This window comes from Pelophylax lessonae (assembly GCF_965119305.1).
Source record: "Pelophylax lessonae genome assembly, chromosome: 1".
NCBI classification, from domain to species: Eukaryota; Metazoa; Chordata; class Amphibia; order Anura; family Ranidae; genus Pelophylax; species Pelophylax lessonae.
The window spans coordinates 267,913,743-267,931,492 of NC_138768.1; the positions used below are offsets into that span (position 1 = coordinate 267,913,743).

The 17,750-nt window shown below is 37.4% G+C and overlaps 2 gene segments (V, D, J or C); both read right to left on the bottom strand.

The window, feature by feature from the left end:
* Window positions 1-970: 970 nt before the first annotated feature.
* Window positions 971-17,750, bottom strand: part of LOC309551358 (immunoglobulin lambda variable 5-39-like) — a 195,512-nt gene continuing 178,732 nt past the window's right edge. The window contains exons 3-4 of the V gene segment in view: window positions 4,044-4,079; window positions 971-1,564 (exon numbers count right to left, since the gene is read on the bottom strand).
* LOC309551345 (immunoglobulin lambda variable 5-39-like) overlaps window positions 5,538-17,750 on the bottom strand; it is a 108,412-nt gene continuing 96,199 nt past the window's right edge. Inside the window, exons 3-4 of the V gene segment in view lie at window positions 7,586-7,626; window positions 5,538-6,031 (exon numbers count right to left, since the gene is read on the bottom strand).

Sequence of the window (17,750 nt, forward strand, 5' to 3'; positions counted from 1 at the left end):
ATTTTATAAAGAGTGTCCTTTCCTGCTAATCTGCACTAGAAGCATCAGGTATAAAGTATACCTACTTACATAGTAAACACCTAATTTTGATCACTCATTAGACTGCTGGGGGAACCTAAAAAATTGGAGAACATTTTTTTTTTTGGTTTTTTTTGCACATAATGATCAATTTGGCTTTATCTTTCATTTTCAGAGAAAAAATTAGAAATCAACTGCCAGCTTTTATTTGGCCTTAAGTGACATCAGCTCAATTTTGACTGATCTGGGGTTTAACATGATCTGATTTAATGAATTAGTATGAACAATGTCTATTTTTTCAAAACAATTTATGTAGCGCTTTAAATAATATGGCAAATAATGTTCTTTATTTAAAACTAAGTTGTCAACCATTACAGGTTATACCAGTTTGTGAAAAATGCTGTCAGAATAAATGGCCTCTTACTGTATGTATCTTTTCTTTTATAGCTTGGTGGCCTTGTATCATTTGTGTCTGAATTCATTGTACCCTTTGTAGAAATGAACAAAGGGTTTTATTTTCCCTGCTGAATGTGCAGTTATAGTGATATTCTCTTAACTCTCAGGGGAGGACTAAAATCTCAGTGAGAGTGAAGTCAGAGCCAGAAACTTCCTACTGGCACACTTTGGCCCATCAACACTCACCAATCCTAAGTGAAATATCAGTTTTCAGTATATTAATTTAGTAGATTACAATATTACAATAAGTTGAGTGAGCTGAGTATTGTAATATGTCGTAATAGAAGTAACAACCAGAAATTTTAATTTTATATTTTTTATACCTTTATTGGAAACTGCTTAGCATTGCACAAAACCATGATAAAGAAGTGGCAGTGTCTTAGGGTTCAAAATACATTATTTCCCTTTTACTGACTTCACGGATTTATTGTTACTATATAACTGTGCAGTTTTCTAATTTTCTGTTTTACCTTCTATAATAAAGACAATATTGAGATTTGATAAAGATACAGTCATTTTATTCAAAGATTCAAAGACAACATGAAAGAAAAAACATATGGCCAGTACACAGTAACTGTTCCCATTTCATGTGTAAAATAAGGGATAAGAAAGCTAAAAGTGAAACATTTAATAAGAGCAATTCGCAAAAAGAAAAAAAAAAACATCTAGTGGCAACCAATGAGAGAGAAAAAATACACAATACAAGTGTTGATATCTTGTGTGAATAAACATAGGCCACTAGAATAATTCACAAAGCAGGAAACTGAAAATTAGAAACACTCTGATCTCTTTAGTATCTGGATAAACTCTTTGCCTTGATGTGTCACTTTGCAGGAGAATTCCTTATATTTATTATAATCAGAGGCGGTCATGGTGAGGAAACTACTTCCCATGTATGAGCTGTCACTCTGTTTGGCCACTGGTGACGTGTAGACCCCATTTGTCTGTTTTTGCCCATCCACCAGAAACTCCATTGTTGCAGGACTGGGGCGATAATCACTGGCAGTACAAACTACCGTGGCTAAGTTTGTCTTCAGCTCCTCTTCAGAAGGAGGATATATAAACACAGATGGTACCTTCACTTCACCGGCTGTTGGATAAGGAAACAGAGACATGTCATGAGGCAAATCTTAACAGTTAACAGTGCTAACAGTTAAAGTCTAAAGTTTAGGTTAAAGTTTAAAGAATAAGAATAAAGCTAAAGTTTAGGATTATCATCAGGTTTATTTAGTGGAGCTGCTTTATTTAAGGGGTAAAGAAATTTTACTTAACATTACTTGTTTATCATCAGATTTCTTAAATTAGTTGGTTCACTTAAGGCAGCTATGTCCAAACTATGGCCCTCCAGCTGTTCAGGAACTACAATTCCCATCATGCTTAGTTATGTCTGAGAATGTCAGAGATTTACAATGCCTCGTGGGAATTGTAGTTCCTGAATAGCTGGAGGGCCATAGTTTTAAGGGGTAGAGAATGTTTGCTTAACATAGTAGGTACGTTTAAACCAAGTTCCCTTTGAGTACCTAATCATGTGTAGGGGAAATATAAAAAGGGTTTTAACCTTTGAAACTAATACAATTATTGAAGTAAACACAGTTTGACGTTTTTTTACTAATTTAGGTGAACACTTAATTAATAAAGTAAAGATTTTATACTTCCTCAGTAAATCATCCCAACTGCTAAAAAAAAAACCAAAGTGCAAATTGTAGTACCCCAAACAAACAATCATCATCTCTTTTCAACATTAGGGAATCTCTTTTTGTTGCAATGAGTAACTGCACTGTGGAGATCATTCACTAAAGGCAAAAATTTGTGCAAGCAATAATTATGTTTTTTTTAAAATGTTCCTTGCATGTGTTTAGGTATTGTTTGCAAAGTGATGGTTCACTACATTTACTAAGTTCCCTTGCTGAGAGCAACTTCACTTTCAAAGCAAACAGTGCCTTTAAAAAAAAAAAAAAAAAAAATCAACCCCTATGAGTCTACTTTAGCTTTGTTTCCATTTATGAAATTTTAGCAATTTTTAACTATATTGACAGAGACTACAGAGGTAACTTTATCTAGATGATTAATATCAAAATATGAAATATTGAATACATATGAAATATCAAACTTTTAATAAAGGTAAATTAAAAAAATAATTAATTCATATTACCTTAAGCTAACAAAATTAACTAATAAAATTAGAGTTCTTGTTAAAAAGATAATCTGCACTCTTGTACAAATTCACTAAGGAATAGCACAATGTTACTGCAGATGAAGAGATACAACAAGAGGTACATCATTCAGGTAACTAATCACTCAAACTTCATCTTTCAGTGATCTGACTAGCAAACTCTATCAATTCAACTGTTATGGGATACTAAACTTCTCACATCATTGCTTCATTAACAAAGTCTGTATAACATTCTTTTTGAGAATAGTAGATCAAGTAGATTCATAATTACTGTATATTAACAAGAATTACAGCTGAATTGTCCCTATTAGGTAAAAAATAGATTTGTATAAAGCACAATAGTGGATATACCCCCTCTAAACACTTAAAAAAAAAAGTATATAAAACTATGCACAATTATTGAAAAATATTGTAGGATAAAATACTTGTCAAACAATATTAGAAAGAAGTTTCCAGATGCATTCTGTTAATAGTGAAAGAATAAAGAAAATAATGATTGGACTTACTCAGGACAGTAAGTTGAGTTCCACCACCGAAAATGCCTCACAGTAATTTAGAGTTGTACAAAAACTACAATACCTTCATGGAGCCCTCAGAACACTGTGATTAATGAGACAGAGGCAGAACCTATGTAGAACTTTTTCAGAAATGTCTACATTTATTAGGATGTTAAAGTATCTTCAAGCCATTCCATTTTATTTTACAGTTAGCCTTTAAGTAGTCACCAACAGGGTTCAGGTTTTTATTTGTAACCCCAAGAAGCAAAGTGCTTTTATTTTGACACAATATAAAAAACAGTAGTAGTGATTCCCCCATCCATCTCGAATGTGTGGATGGAGGAATCAGGTGAGTTTTCTGCATTCAGCTCTCTGATTGACTGCAAAAACGAAATCATCTATGGACTGCTTTAAAGGAGATTGTATAAAAGATTAGGGAGTTAGATTGCAATATGCACAGCGAGCTTAGTACCTGATCTTTAAAATACATCCTACACTATCTCTGCAATTAGATAAAAAAAATATAGATATAACTTCACACAAAAATAGGAAAATAGTGTAGAATGTAATCATCAATGTCCAAATTGATATAAGAGGTTTGTAAATAGCATAAAGAGATAAAAAGTGGAAAATGATAGTAAATCATCAAAGTACATGAAAAATGTCATTATTAGGCAGTAAGTTATTTGTATTGTGCATATGTCGTTTTAATAGGCTTAGAAAGACACATATTACAAATAAAACCAAACACAGACATAGAAAGGGCTGTAGAAAGCTATAAATGTCAAAATAAATATTTAAAAAAGAATTTAAGAGGCATAATAGTGTGATAGAAAAGAAAAAAAAGACACAAAAATCAGCACATAGCATAAGTGTTGGCAATAATACATAGTACTTACTTATGACGCTGAGTGTGGTTCCACCACCGAAAATCCACCACAGTGATATACAGCTGTACAAAAACCTTTAGTACAATGCCTTCTGTAATGGGGCCCATAGATCAGCTAACACCATAGCTGAAGAGACATATGGCTTCAAGGTGGCTTTAATAATGAAGAACAGTTGAAATGTCCACACATCTTGTCATCTTGAGATATCTCCAAGGACATCTATTGTATCGTAGAGGTTGCCTTCACAGTCACCCACAATGTTTTTCAACTGTAACCCCAAGTTTTAGAGTGCTATATTTCTGACACCGTAAAATAGCAGTTAGCAATATTTTTAAGAAGAATGGCCTGCAGATGTAAGTTGTAATGTTTTAAAAGACCTCAAACCTCTTCCCTCTAAAAAAAAGGCAGCAGTATGTGATAAGGATAATGATGATGATGAGGATGTTAATGATGCATAATATCAGTATTATTGATCTGGGACCATAAAACAGTAGTTCACTATGCCACTTAGGTGAATTTTTAGGGAAGTCCACGGATCAAGTGCTAACATTTTGATGGGCTTCCAACATCCTCCCTCATATAATTTTATCAGTGTAATATGACATGACATGGATAATGATAATAACAATTATTATATCGCTTCACGTCACATTAAGATTTTGGCAGTACTTTATTTATTAGTACAGTAGAGTCAAATTTTATCTGATGAGATTGTATATTGGCTTTCATATTTGGTCTTGCATAGGTTTTCAAGCTTTATTTTGTGCACTATTGTATAGGAAAACATTGTTTGTTTCTTTAGTTTTTCCCCATGTCTTTTTACAATTTCCCTTTTATCGCATCCTATTTGCTATCATAAATTATATTATCCTACGTTTTTCATGGTTAACTGTGTTAAATATCTTATTGATCATTTTCTTAGGGTCCAAACCAATACCATGGAGTAGAGACTACAGTTTATTGGACTATTTGCTTTGTGGTCACCTTCCACACCTATATTCCTGATATTTGTTGTATCCTACAGTTATCCTATAGTTACAAGAATCCAGGTCACATTGTTGCACAGAAACTTTACATATGTATACATAGGTCTCACTAAGTTATAGTGCAACCAAGGAACTGCAATATTGGGGTTGATTTACTAAAACTGTAGAGTGCAAAATCTAGTAAAGCTGTGCAGAAACCAATCAGCTTCTAACCTTTAGCTTGTAAATCAACTCCATTGTGTGGTTCTGTCATGACATTAGCTTTACCCAAGAAATGATATTACAGGTGAAATCTATTAGTGTTGATTTACTAAAACTCTTATCAAGATAAATGGTTATTTTGTTAAGTGAACACCCTCTACACCCTCAATAAATTCATAGAATTGGAAAGGTAAACTAACATTTAGACTGCCTCTGTATACATTTTCCATTGCACCAAGTGATAAGACATTTCAGGTTGCAGCATTGCCATTGTTATTCAAAAGTGTTTGACTTGAAATTTCAATGATGACAAAACTTTATAAAGATATATTTTTATTGAATGTTTTATGCAGATAGAAGACAGAAAACAAATATGGGCAAATGACTAATTAGAAACAGTTACAAAGGTTAAAAACATTATAAGTATTAAAGTGGACCTTTTCAATGGCTTAAGCTAATTAGAATAATACCCATAATTGGGAATAGATTGTTAATGGCACTCTGATCTCTTTAGTATCTGGACATATTCTTTGCCCTCATGTGTCACTTTGCAAGAGTATCCATCATGTGTAATATAATCAGAGGAGGTCATGGTGAGGAAACTGCTTCCCATGTATGAGCTGTCACTCTGTTTACTGATTGGTGATGTGTAGACTCCAGTTGTCCAAGATTTTCCATCCACCAGCCACTCTATTGTTGCAGTCTTGGGTGTGTAATCACTGGCAGTACAGACTAAGGTGGCCGATTTTGCCTCTAATTCCTGCTCAGATGGAGGATAAATAAGCACCGATGGTACCTTCACTTCACCAGCTATTGAAAAATGAAAATAAAAAAAGGTAAACAATTTACATACACTAGACGATTTACAAATTATTAAGTCACTGAAATGGAAGACAATGGTAAAAACACACAAGTACCTTAAATGACTTATAAAACCTTAACTTATAAAATTTTATTTTTTACCTATTTCAACCATTTTTTTTAAGATTATAATAAATCTTACATAATCCATTTTGGTTGTATTTAATGCTAAAGGATACAGATGTCTGGATACACAGTTGATTTACTATAACCGAAGAGTGCAAAATCTGGTGCAGTTCTGCATAGCAACCAATAAACTTCCAGATTTTTTTTGTTAAAGCTTAATTGAACAAGCTGAAGTTAGAAGCTGATTGGCTACCACACACAGCTGCACAAGATTTTGCACTCTCTCGTTTTAGTATATCAACCCTTTACTAACAACCTATATGTAGATTAGAGAGCAGAAAATGAGTGTTATATCTAATATAATTATATATATATATATATATATATATATATATATATATATATATATATATATATATATATATATATATAATATTTACACTGACAAAAATTATATATTTAGCTAGGTTTTGAAAAGCTACTTATGTTTTATGAATAAATCCAGCCTGTAGCAAAGTTTTCAATAAACTTAAAATTAATATGTAGTGAAAATAATGTGCTATGGGGTTTATTTACCAAAGCAAAATAGGCTGTCCTCTTTACAAGGTAATTTTCACTTTGCAAGGGGATTTTCCCTTAGCTTTATGGATGTGGTGAAAATGTACTTGGTAAATCAATTACCCAATTAAGTATAAGGAAAAAAACCAGAAACAGTATTTTTGCTTACACATGATTGGAAGATGGACATCAGCAGGGCCTTACCTCAAACAATAAGCTAAAAGAAAGTCCCCTTGTAAAATGAACAGCCTTTTTGCCTTTGGTAAATCAACTCCTGTACATCTTATAAGTACAACATATAACAGTATATAATCATTGTTATTTGAGCTAAATATATTTTACATATGTTGGTTGCTTCTAAAAATACAGTTTGTTGTTAGTATTATTTGTTATGACAGGTATAACCCCCATAAAGCTTAAATCTTGAATCAAGAACAGCACTTTCAATTGTTACATAGAACTCAGAGTTATCTGGGTTGCACCTTTCATACAATTCAGCTGAAAGTAACGAAGGTTTGTGCTGCAGAGTTTAGTTCCTCTCTAGTTTAAATTACCTTAAAAAAAAAAAAAATTGCTAAAAAAAAAAAAAAAAGAAAAGTCTGACATTGACAACTGAGACACATTTGAAGAATGACACGCATGTAGCTTAGCCAGTTATAAGTAATTGTCTAGCATCACTTGAAATTTCCTTGTGTTTTAAGTACACATTAAAAACAAAGTACTTAAAAAGCCTAAAACATCTTAAAAAAACAACTATCCAAAACATATGTGAGATGAAACCATCCATAACACTCCCACAACATCGCTATAGCACAATTTATTTTCTTTAAAATCAAGTAAAATGACAATCTGAAAAAAGAAAAACAATGTGCTACTTACTGTTGACAACCAGTGTGGTCCCGGTTCCAAAGACATACGCACTGTAATACAACCTCGTTCAAAAACCATGTCCAGGACAAAAACACATGCTGAGATACACAGGTGTCCTTTCTGTATTCTTGATTATTGCTTTCTGTTACTTTTGTGCTCGTTAAATACTCACCATCAGCTATTTCATGGTACAAGGACACAAACTACCCAAGGATGATAACATCATAATATAATATTCATATTATTTTACCACAGGAGTACATTACAACAGTAAATAAAACTTGCTTTCTGGTGAGTCTACACTCACACCTTTGTGTTGTGGAATGTTAAAGTGAAAGTTAAAGAAAAAATTAAACAACAACAAAAAAGAGGTAAAACTTACATGCTCTGTGTAATGAAATGATAATTACAGAAATTGCAGCGCTAAACGAAACTACAAAATAAATATCCCATAATAAACTGAACAAAAAATGTGAAAAAATATATATATAATAACAATAATAAAATGACAGTGCAGTCCAAGGAAATAAAGTCTGCAGAATAGAAAACATATATCCCAGTGCAGTGAATAATCACAGAACAGGATCGTGCCACCTTCTGTGCTCCAATCCTCAATGAGAAAACCTTCCAACAATTGTAAAAATGACTGCTTACCAGAACATATGGACTCAGATACCCATACAAGTACTGAGTCAACCATGTTTTGAATGTGTCCAGGAGTAGCAGACTCCAAATATTTCCACATGTAACAACGCAATGAATCCGCTCCACATAGTTTGGTGTCAAAACAGTGAGTTGGACCATAAGATAAAGAAAGGCTCCGCATAGTGTAAAACTGTATATTCAAAATGTATTTAAAAAGTAGAACACTTACATCATTCCCAATAAACAAGCGCTTGTAACATCATCCAGTATACAAAATCATAGTGCAAAGGCCTGAATGGTAAGAAACCCACGCATTTCATCTTCAAAAGACATCATCTGGGGTCTAAAAGGAAATTCTGGTCATTGCTTATCTATAAAAATTTCAAGTATTTACCTTAATTGCTGTCCCCTTGAAGGCACATCAAGACACAAACATGGTGGTGTAGAGTGAGCTCCAAGCCTCATTCTTGATTCACATGAAATACCAAGCCTCTCTTTGAACGTTGGAATGCACTCCAAGCCTCACTCAAGATTCACATCTGTAAATATTAAGAGTGAGCTCCAAGCCTCATTCTGGATTCACACAAAATACCAAGCCTCACTCTGATCGTTGGTAGGCGTTCCAAGCCTCACTTAAGATTCACATGTGTAAATGTTAAGAGTGGGCTCCAAGCCTCATTCTGAATACACATGAAATAGCAAGCCTCACTCTGATCGTTGATGACAACCTAGCCAGAAACAGCCCTAGCCATAGATAGGGACATCCGTGTCGACATAAAATCGACCCGAATCCACACAATCCAAATAAAAAGTAGAAAATTAGTAAACTTCTGTAGCAATACTAAATGTCATGAAAAATATATTAAAAGGGAAATTATTCACACAGAATGAGGCTTGGAGCTCACTCTTAATATTTACAGATGTGAATTTTGAGTGAGGCTTGGAGCGCCTTCTAACGATCAGAGTGAGTCTTGATATTTCGAGTGAATCCATAATGAGGCTTGAAGCTCACTCTTAACATTCACACATGTGAATCTTGAGTGAGGCTTGGAGTGCACTCCAATGATCAGAGAGAGGCTTGGTATTTCATGTGAATCCAGAATGAGGCCTGGAGCTCACTCTACACCACCATGTTTGGTTCCAGGAATTAATGATTCAAGATGTACCTTCAAGGGGACAGCAGTTAAGATAATTACTTGAAATGTTATATATATATATATATATATATATAAGCAATGGCCAGAATTTCTTTAGACCCCGATAATGTCTTTGAAGACAAAACGCGTTGGTTTTCTCACCATTCAGGATATTACACTATGATCTAGTATACTGGATGATGTTACAAGCGCTTGTTTATTGGGAATGATGTAAGTTTTCAACTTTTTAAATACATTTTGATGTTACAGTTTTACATTATGTGGAGCCTTTCTTTATCTCTATGGTCCAACGCATTGTTTTGACACCAAACTATGAGGAGCGAATTCATCGCGTTGTTACATGTGGAAACATTTGGAGTCTTCCAGTACCACTCCTGGACACATTCAAAACATGGTTGACCCAGTACCTGTATGGGTAACTGAGTCCATATGTTCTGCTAAGCAGTCATTTTTACAAGTGTTGGAAGGTTTTCACATTGAGGATTGGAGCACAGAAGGTGGCACGATTCTGTTCTGTGATTATTCACTGCACTGGGATATATGTTTTCTATTCTGCGGACTTTACTCCCTTGGATTGCACTGTCATTTTATTATTGTTGTTATTATATATATTTCTTCACATTATTTGTTCAATTTATTATGGGATATTTATTTTGTAATTTGGTTTAGCGCTGCACTTTCTTTGATTATCTGTTTATTGCAATGACATGTCTATTGTAGTGAGCGCAGCTAGAGATACACCGGAATTAGCGCAGTTTCTGCACATTTCACATTGTGTACTGAAATGCATGGACACTTCCCTTTCCTCGTCTCCATCCTCTAGCTTGGTAGGCCCGCAGGGTAATGCGTATATTGACCTTACCTAAAGGCCTGTACACATAATCTGAAAATTGTATGAAAAATACAGCTTTCAAAATAATTGTAGGATAATCTGATCATTGGTACACAGCTTTAGAGAGCCGATCACAACAGTTCGTCTGAAATTATCCGATGGAACAAGTTACCTTTAGTGACCTCTTCTTTTTTCGATACGGCGACTAGCATGCAAAAAAAAAACGGGAAAAGAATTTGTCCGATAATCTCATTGTGTGTACCAGGCATAAGTGTTGATCAAATATTGAGGTAAGCGACTTGATTAGGAGGTGGTAGTACACTTTGGTGGAGCATGTACGTTTTTTTGTGGAATATGCACAGCAGGCACGCATGCTAAGGATGCACTTAAACAACATGAAGAGGATTTGTGCTTTATAAAGAGGACAATTGGTTAAGAGACTTTTGTTTATATATTGTCACTTGGCCACATCTTAATTGTGTCATATCTAGGCACACTTGTTCATAATAACTGTACGTACATTTTTTACTTATACATATTTGATTATTATTTACTGTAAACAGTTCAATGGAGTGGATTTATTTTTATTTTTGAATTGTTGCGCTGCAGTTCGGATGTTATAGGGAATTTATTTAGATCTTTCACAAAACATTGGTAAGGAGTGAGGGTGACAAATAAGTTATTTTAAGTAGTTTTATTATAGCAAGGCACATGGAGAAATATTTCTTAAGTGTTATGGATATTCACTCATCTGGTTTTCAATCTCAAAATTCAGTTTGATATTTACAACTTATGGTGACTACAACATATACATTTTCTTTTCTTTTTAATTTCTGCTGGCTTACTAGGGGTGGGAGTAAAAAATGAAATTCACCAATTATGTTAGGCTTTGAGGTAAGACTCAGATCACACACCGATGAGAGAGAAGGAAAAACTTGCAAAGATGTTTTCGAGGTTTCCTATTTACTTATAGGTAGTGTTGAGCGAACACGGACTGTATTATTCGTGTTCGTACCGAATAATTGGATTTTTTTTACCCGAACACGGACACGGACACTTTACTGTATGTTCAGGTAAAAATCCGTGTTCGGTCGTTTTATTTCCGGGTTTTGCATGCTTTGGCGCTCTTTTCATGGCGGGCTTTCAACAGCCAATCAACAATCGTTTAACTGGTGTGCCTTAAGCCATCCCAGCCATGCCTGCAAATGTCTTAGTAGCTGTGATTGGCCGTCTGAAGCATGTGACCAAGTCTTTATAAGTTCGAGGCAGCCGCCGCAGCAGCGTCATTCTGCTGCTTAGCTAAGGGACAGAGCACACATCAATGTGCTGGCTGCTGATTAGGGAAAGATAGGCAGGAAAAAACCATTTGTGTCCGGATAGAATTGAGGGACAGGTCGGAGTGTTTAGGCAGGGCGAGTTGTAGGCATTTTAGGGATAGAGTCTGCTGAATTATAGGGTCAGTGTCTTCTACAAACTACAATCGATATTGCTGTGTGGGGGGTGGGGTGAATCTGCACTCAATCCTGATCTACGATCTCTTCTCAATCCTGTTAGGGACAGAGTCTGCTGAATTTTAGGGAAACTGTGTTCTACAAACTACAATCGATATTGCTGTGTGGTGTGGGATTGGAGATAGGCAGGTGTCAGTGATCCACATCCATTTTTCTGTGTGTGAGCTGCAGTGAACACAATCTTCTTGGGCTGCAGTGAACACAATCTTTTTGGGCTGCAGTGAACACAATCTTTTTGGGCTGCAGTGAACACAATCTTTTTGGGCTGCAGTGAACACAATCTTTTTGGGGTGCAGTGAACAAAATCTTTTTGGGGTGCAGTGAACACAATCCTTTTTGGTGTGCAGTGAACACAATCTTTGTGGGGTGCAGTGAACAAAATCCTTTGTGGGGTGCAGTGAACACAATCTTTTTGGGGTGCAGTGAACAAAATCCTTTTTGGGGTGCAGTGAACAACATCCTTTTTGGGGTGCAGTGAACACAATCTTTTTGGGGTGCAGTGAACAAAATCCTTTGTGGGGTGCAGTGAACACAATCTTTTTGGGGTGCAGTGAACACAATCTTTTTGGGGTGGAGTGAACAACATCCTTTTTGGGGTGCAGTGAACAAAATCCTTTTTGGGGTGCAGTGAACAAAATCATTTTTGGGGTGCAGTGAACACAATCTTTTTGGGGTGCAGTGAACACAATCTTTGTGGGGTGCAGTGAACACAATCTTTTTGGGGTGGAGTGAACAACATCCTTTTTGGGGTGCAGTGAACAACATCCTTTTTGGGGTGCAGTGAACACAATCTTTTTGGGGTGCAGTGAACACAATCTTTGTGGGGTACAGTGAACAGAATCTTTGTGGGGTGCAGTGAACACAATCTTTGGGGGGTACAGTGAACACAATCTTTTTGGGGTGCAGTGAACACAATCTTTGTGGGGTGCAGTGAACACAATCTTTTTGGGGTGGAGTGAACAAAATCATTTTTGGGGTGCAGTGAACAACATCCTTTTTGGGGTGCAGTGATCAAAATCCTTTTTGGGGTGCAGTGAACACAATCTTTTTGGGGTGCAGTGAACAAAATCCTTTGTGGGGTGAAGTGAACAGAATCTTTGTGGGGTGCAGTGAACACAATCTTTGGGGGGGTACAGTGAACACAATCTTTTTGGGGTGCAGTGAACAGAATCTTTGTGGGGTACAGTGAACAGAATCTTTGTGGGGTGCAGTGAACACAATCTTTGGGGGGTACAGTGAACACAATCTTTTTGGGGTGCAGTGAACACAATCTTTGGGGGGTACAGTGAACACAATCTTTTTGGGGTGCAGTGAACACAATCTTTGTGGGGTGCAGTGAACACAATCATTGTGGGGTGCAGTGAACTCAATCTTTGTGGGGTACAGTGAACACAATCTCATACTTCTGAAGATTTGAGGGTGCTGCCTGTTCCATACTCCCCCTACTCCTCATCTAGCCTTTTAGGGGTACAAACAATAGTAATTGGGGCCTAGTGTGGTTGTGTACGTGTGATATACATACACTTTTTTTGGATCATATTTTCTATTCCGCTATTTAATCAAAAACCTTTGGGGATCAGTTAAATTGGGGGATAGTCTGTGTTGGTACGTGTGAGAGAGATCCACCTTTCCAAGTTGTTGGGGTTCATCTCATACTTCTGAAGGTTTGAGGGTGCTGCCTGTTCCATACCCCCCCTACTCCTCATCTAGCCTTTTAGGGGTACAAACAATAGTAATTGGGGCCTAGTGTGGTTGTGTACGTGTGATATACATACACTTTTTTTGGATCATATTTTCTATTCCGCTATTTAATCAAAAACCTTTGGGGATCAGTTAAATTGGGGGATAGTCTGTGTTGGTACGTGTGAGAGAGATCCACCTTTCCAAGTTGTTGGGGTTCATCTCATACTTCTGAAGGTTTGAGGGTGCTGCCTGTTCCATACCCCCCCTACTCCTCATCTAGCCTTTTAGGGGTACAAACAATAGTAATTGGGGCCTAGTGTGGTTGTGTACGTGTGATATACATACACTTTTTTTGGATCATATTTTCTATTCCGCTATTTAATCAAAAACCTTTGGGGATCAGTTAAATTGGGGGATAGTCTGTGTTGGTACGTGTGAGAGAGATCCACCTTTCCAAGTTGTTGGGGTTCATCTCATACTTCTGAAGGTTTGAGGGTGCTGCCTGTTCCATACTCCCCCTACTCCTCATCTAGCCTTTTAGGGGTACAAACAATAGTAATTGGGGCCCAGTGTGGTTGTGTACGTGTGATATACATACACTTTTTTTGGATCATATTTTCTATTCCGCTATTTAATCAAAAACCTTTGGGGATCAGTTAAATTGGGGGATAGTCTGTGTTGGTACGTGTGAGAGAGATCCACCTTTCCAAGTTGTTGGGGTTCATCTCATACTTCTGAAGGTTTGAGGGTGCTGCCTGTTCCATACTCCCCCTACTCCTAGCCTTTTAGGGGTACAAACAATAGTAATTGGGGCCTAGTGTGGTTGTGTACGTGTGATATACATACACTTTTTTTGGATCATATTTTCTATTCCGCTATTTAATCAAAAACCTTTGGGGATCAGTTAATTTGGGGGATAGTCTGTGTTGGTACGTGTGAGAGAGATCCACCTTTCCAAGTTGTTGGGGTTCATCTCATACTTCTGAAGGTTTGAGGGTGCTGCCTGTTCCATACTCCCCCTACTCCTAGCCTTTTAGGGGTACAAACAATAGTAATTGGGGCCTAGTGTGGTTGTGTACGTGTGATATACATACACTTTTTTTGGATCATATTTTCTATTCCGCTATTTAATCAAAAACCTTTGGGGATCAGTTAAATTGGGGGATAGTCTGTGTTGGTACGTGTGAGAGAGATCCACCTTTCCAAGTTGTTGGGGTTCATCTCATACTTCTGAAGGTTTGAGGGTGCTGCCTGTTCCATACCCCCCCTACTCCTCATCTAGCCTTTTAGGGGTACAAACAATAGTAATTGGGGCCTAGTGTGGTTGTGTACGTGTGATATACATACACTTTTTTTGGATCATATTTTCTATTCCGCTATTTAATCAAAAACCTTTGGGGATCAGTTAAATTGGGGGATAGTCTGTGTTGGTACGTGTGAGAGAGATCCACCTTTCCAAGTTGTTGGGGTTCATCTCATACTTCTGAAGGTTTGAGGGTGCTGCCTGTTCCATACCCCCCCTACTCCTCATCTAGCCTTTTAGGGGTACAAACAATAGTAATTGGGGCCTAGTGTGGTTGTGTACGTGTGATATACATACACTTTTTTTGGATCATATTTTCTATTCCGCTATTTAATCAAAAACCTTTGGGGATCAGTTAAATTGGGGGATAGTCTGTGTTGGTACGTGTGAGAGAGATCCACCTTTCCAAGTTGTTGGGGTTCATCTCATACTTCTGAAGGTTTGAGGGTGCTGCCTGTTCCATACCCCCCCTACTCCTCATCTAGCCTTTTAGGGGTACAAACAATAGTAATTGGGGCCTAGTGTGGTTGTGTACGTGTGATATACATACACTTTTTTTGGATCATATTTTCTATTCCGCTATTTAATCAAAAACCTTTGGGGATCAGTTAAATTGGGGGATAGTCTGTGTTGGTACGTGTGAGAGAGATCCACCTTTCCAAGTTGTTGGGGTTCATCTCATACTTCTGAAGGTTTGAGGGTGCTGCCTGTTCCATACCCCCCCTACTCCTCATCTAGCCTTTTAGGGGTACAAACAATAGTAATTGGGGCCTAGTGTGGTTGTGTACGTGTGATATACATACACTTTTTTTGGATCATATTTTCTATTCCGCTATTTAATCAAAAACCTTTGGGGATCAGTTAAATTGGGGGATAGTCTGTGTTGGTACGTGTGAGAGAGATCCACCTTTCCAAGTTTTTGGGGTTCATCTCATACTTCTGAAGATTTGAGGGTGCTGCCTGTTCCATACCCCCCCTACTCCTCATCTAGCCTTTTAGGGGTACAAACAATAGTAATTGGGGCCTAGTGTGGTTGTGTACGTGTGATATACATACACTTTTTTTGGATCATATTTTCTATTCCGCTATTTAATCAAAAACCTTTGGGGATCAGTTAAATTGGGGGATAGTCTGTGTTGGTACGTGTGAGAGAGATCCACCTTTCCAAGTTGTTGGGGTTCATCTCATACTTCTGAAGGTTTGAGGGTGCTGCCTGTTCCATACCCCCCCTACTCCTCATCTAGCCTTTTAGGGGTACAAACAATAGTAATTGGGGCCTAGTGTGGTTGTGTACGTGTGATATACATACACTTTTTTTGGATCATATTTTCTATTCCGCTATTTAATCAAAAACCTTTGGGGATCAGTTAAATTGGGGGATAGTCTGTGTTGGTACGTGTGAGAGAGATCCACCTTTCCAAGTTGTTGGGGTTCATCTCATACTTCTGAAGGTTTGAGGGTGCTGCCTGTTCCATACTCCCCCTACTCCTCATCTAGCCTTTTAGGGGTACAAACAATAGTAATTGGGGCCCAGTGTGGTTGTGTACGTGTGATATACATACACTTTTTTTGGATCATATTTTCTATTCCGCTATTTAATCAAAAACCTTTGGGGATCAGTTAAATTGGGGGATAGTCTGTGTTGGTACGTGTGAGAGAGATCCACCTTTCCAAGTTGTTGGGGTTCATCTCATACTTCTGAAGGTTTGAGGGTGCTGCCTGTTCCATACTCCCCCTACTCCTCATCTAGCCTTTTAGGGGTACAAACAATAGTAATTGGGGCCCAGTGTGGTTGTGTACGTGTGATATACATACACTTTTTTTGGATCATATTTTCTATTCCGCTATTTAATCAAAAACCTTTGGGGATCAGTTAAATTGGGGGATAGTCTGTGTTGGTACGTGTGAGAGAGATCCACCTTTCCAAGTTGTTGGGGTTCATCTCATACTTCTGAAGGTTTGAGGGTGCTGCCTGTTCCATACCCCCCCTACTCCTCATCTAGCCTTTTAGGGGTACAAACAATAGTAATTGGGGCCTAGTGTGGTTGTGTACGTGTGATATACATACACTTTTTTTGGATCATATTTTCTATTCCGCTATTTAATCAAAAACCTTTGGGGATCAGTTAAATTGGGGGATAGTCTGTGTTGGTACGTGTGAGAGAGATCCACCTTTCCAAGTTGTTGGGGTTCATCTCATACTTCTGAAGGTTTGAGGGTGCTGCCTGTTCCATACCCCCCCTACTCCTCATCTAGCCTTTTAGGGGTACAAACAATAGTAATTGGGGCCTAGTGTGGTTGTGTACGTGTGATATACATACACTTTTTTTGGATCATATTTTCTATTCCGCTATTTAATCAAAAACCTTTGGGGATCAGTTAAATTGGGGGATAGTCTGTGTTGGTACGTGTGAGAGAGATCCACCTTTCCAAGTTTTTGGGGTTCATCTCATACTTCTGAAGATTTGAGGGTGCTGCCTGTTCCATACCCCCCCTACTCCTCATCTAGCCTTTTAGGGGTACAAACAATAGTAATTGGGGCCTAGTGTGGTTGTGTACGTGTGATATACATACACTTTTTTTGGATCATATTTTCTATTCCGCTATTTAATCAAAAACCTTTGGGGATCAGTTAAATTGGGGGATAGTCTGTGTTGGTACGTGTGAGAGAGATCCACCTTTCCAAGTTGTTGGGGTTCATCTCATACTTCTGAAGGTTTGAGGGTGCTGCCTGTTCCATACTCCCCCTACTCCTAGCCTTTTAGGGGTACAAACAATAGTAATTGGGGCCTAGTGTGGTTGTGTACGTGTGATATACATACACTTTTTTTGGATCATATTTTCTATTCCGCTATTTAATCAAAAACCTTTGGGGATCAGTTAAATTGGGGGATAGTCTGTGTTGGTACGTGTGAGAGAGATCCACCTTTCCAAGTTGTTGGGGTTCATCTCATACTTCTGAAGGTTTGAGGGTGCTGCCTGTTCCATACCCCCCCTACTCCTCATCTAGCCTTTTAGGGGTACAAACAATAGTAATTGGGGC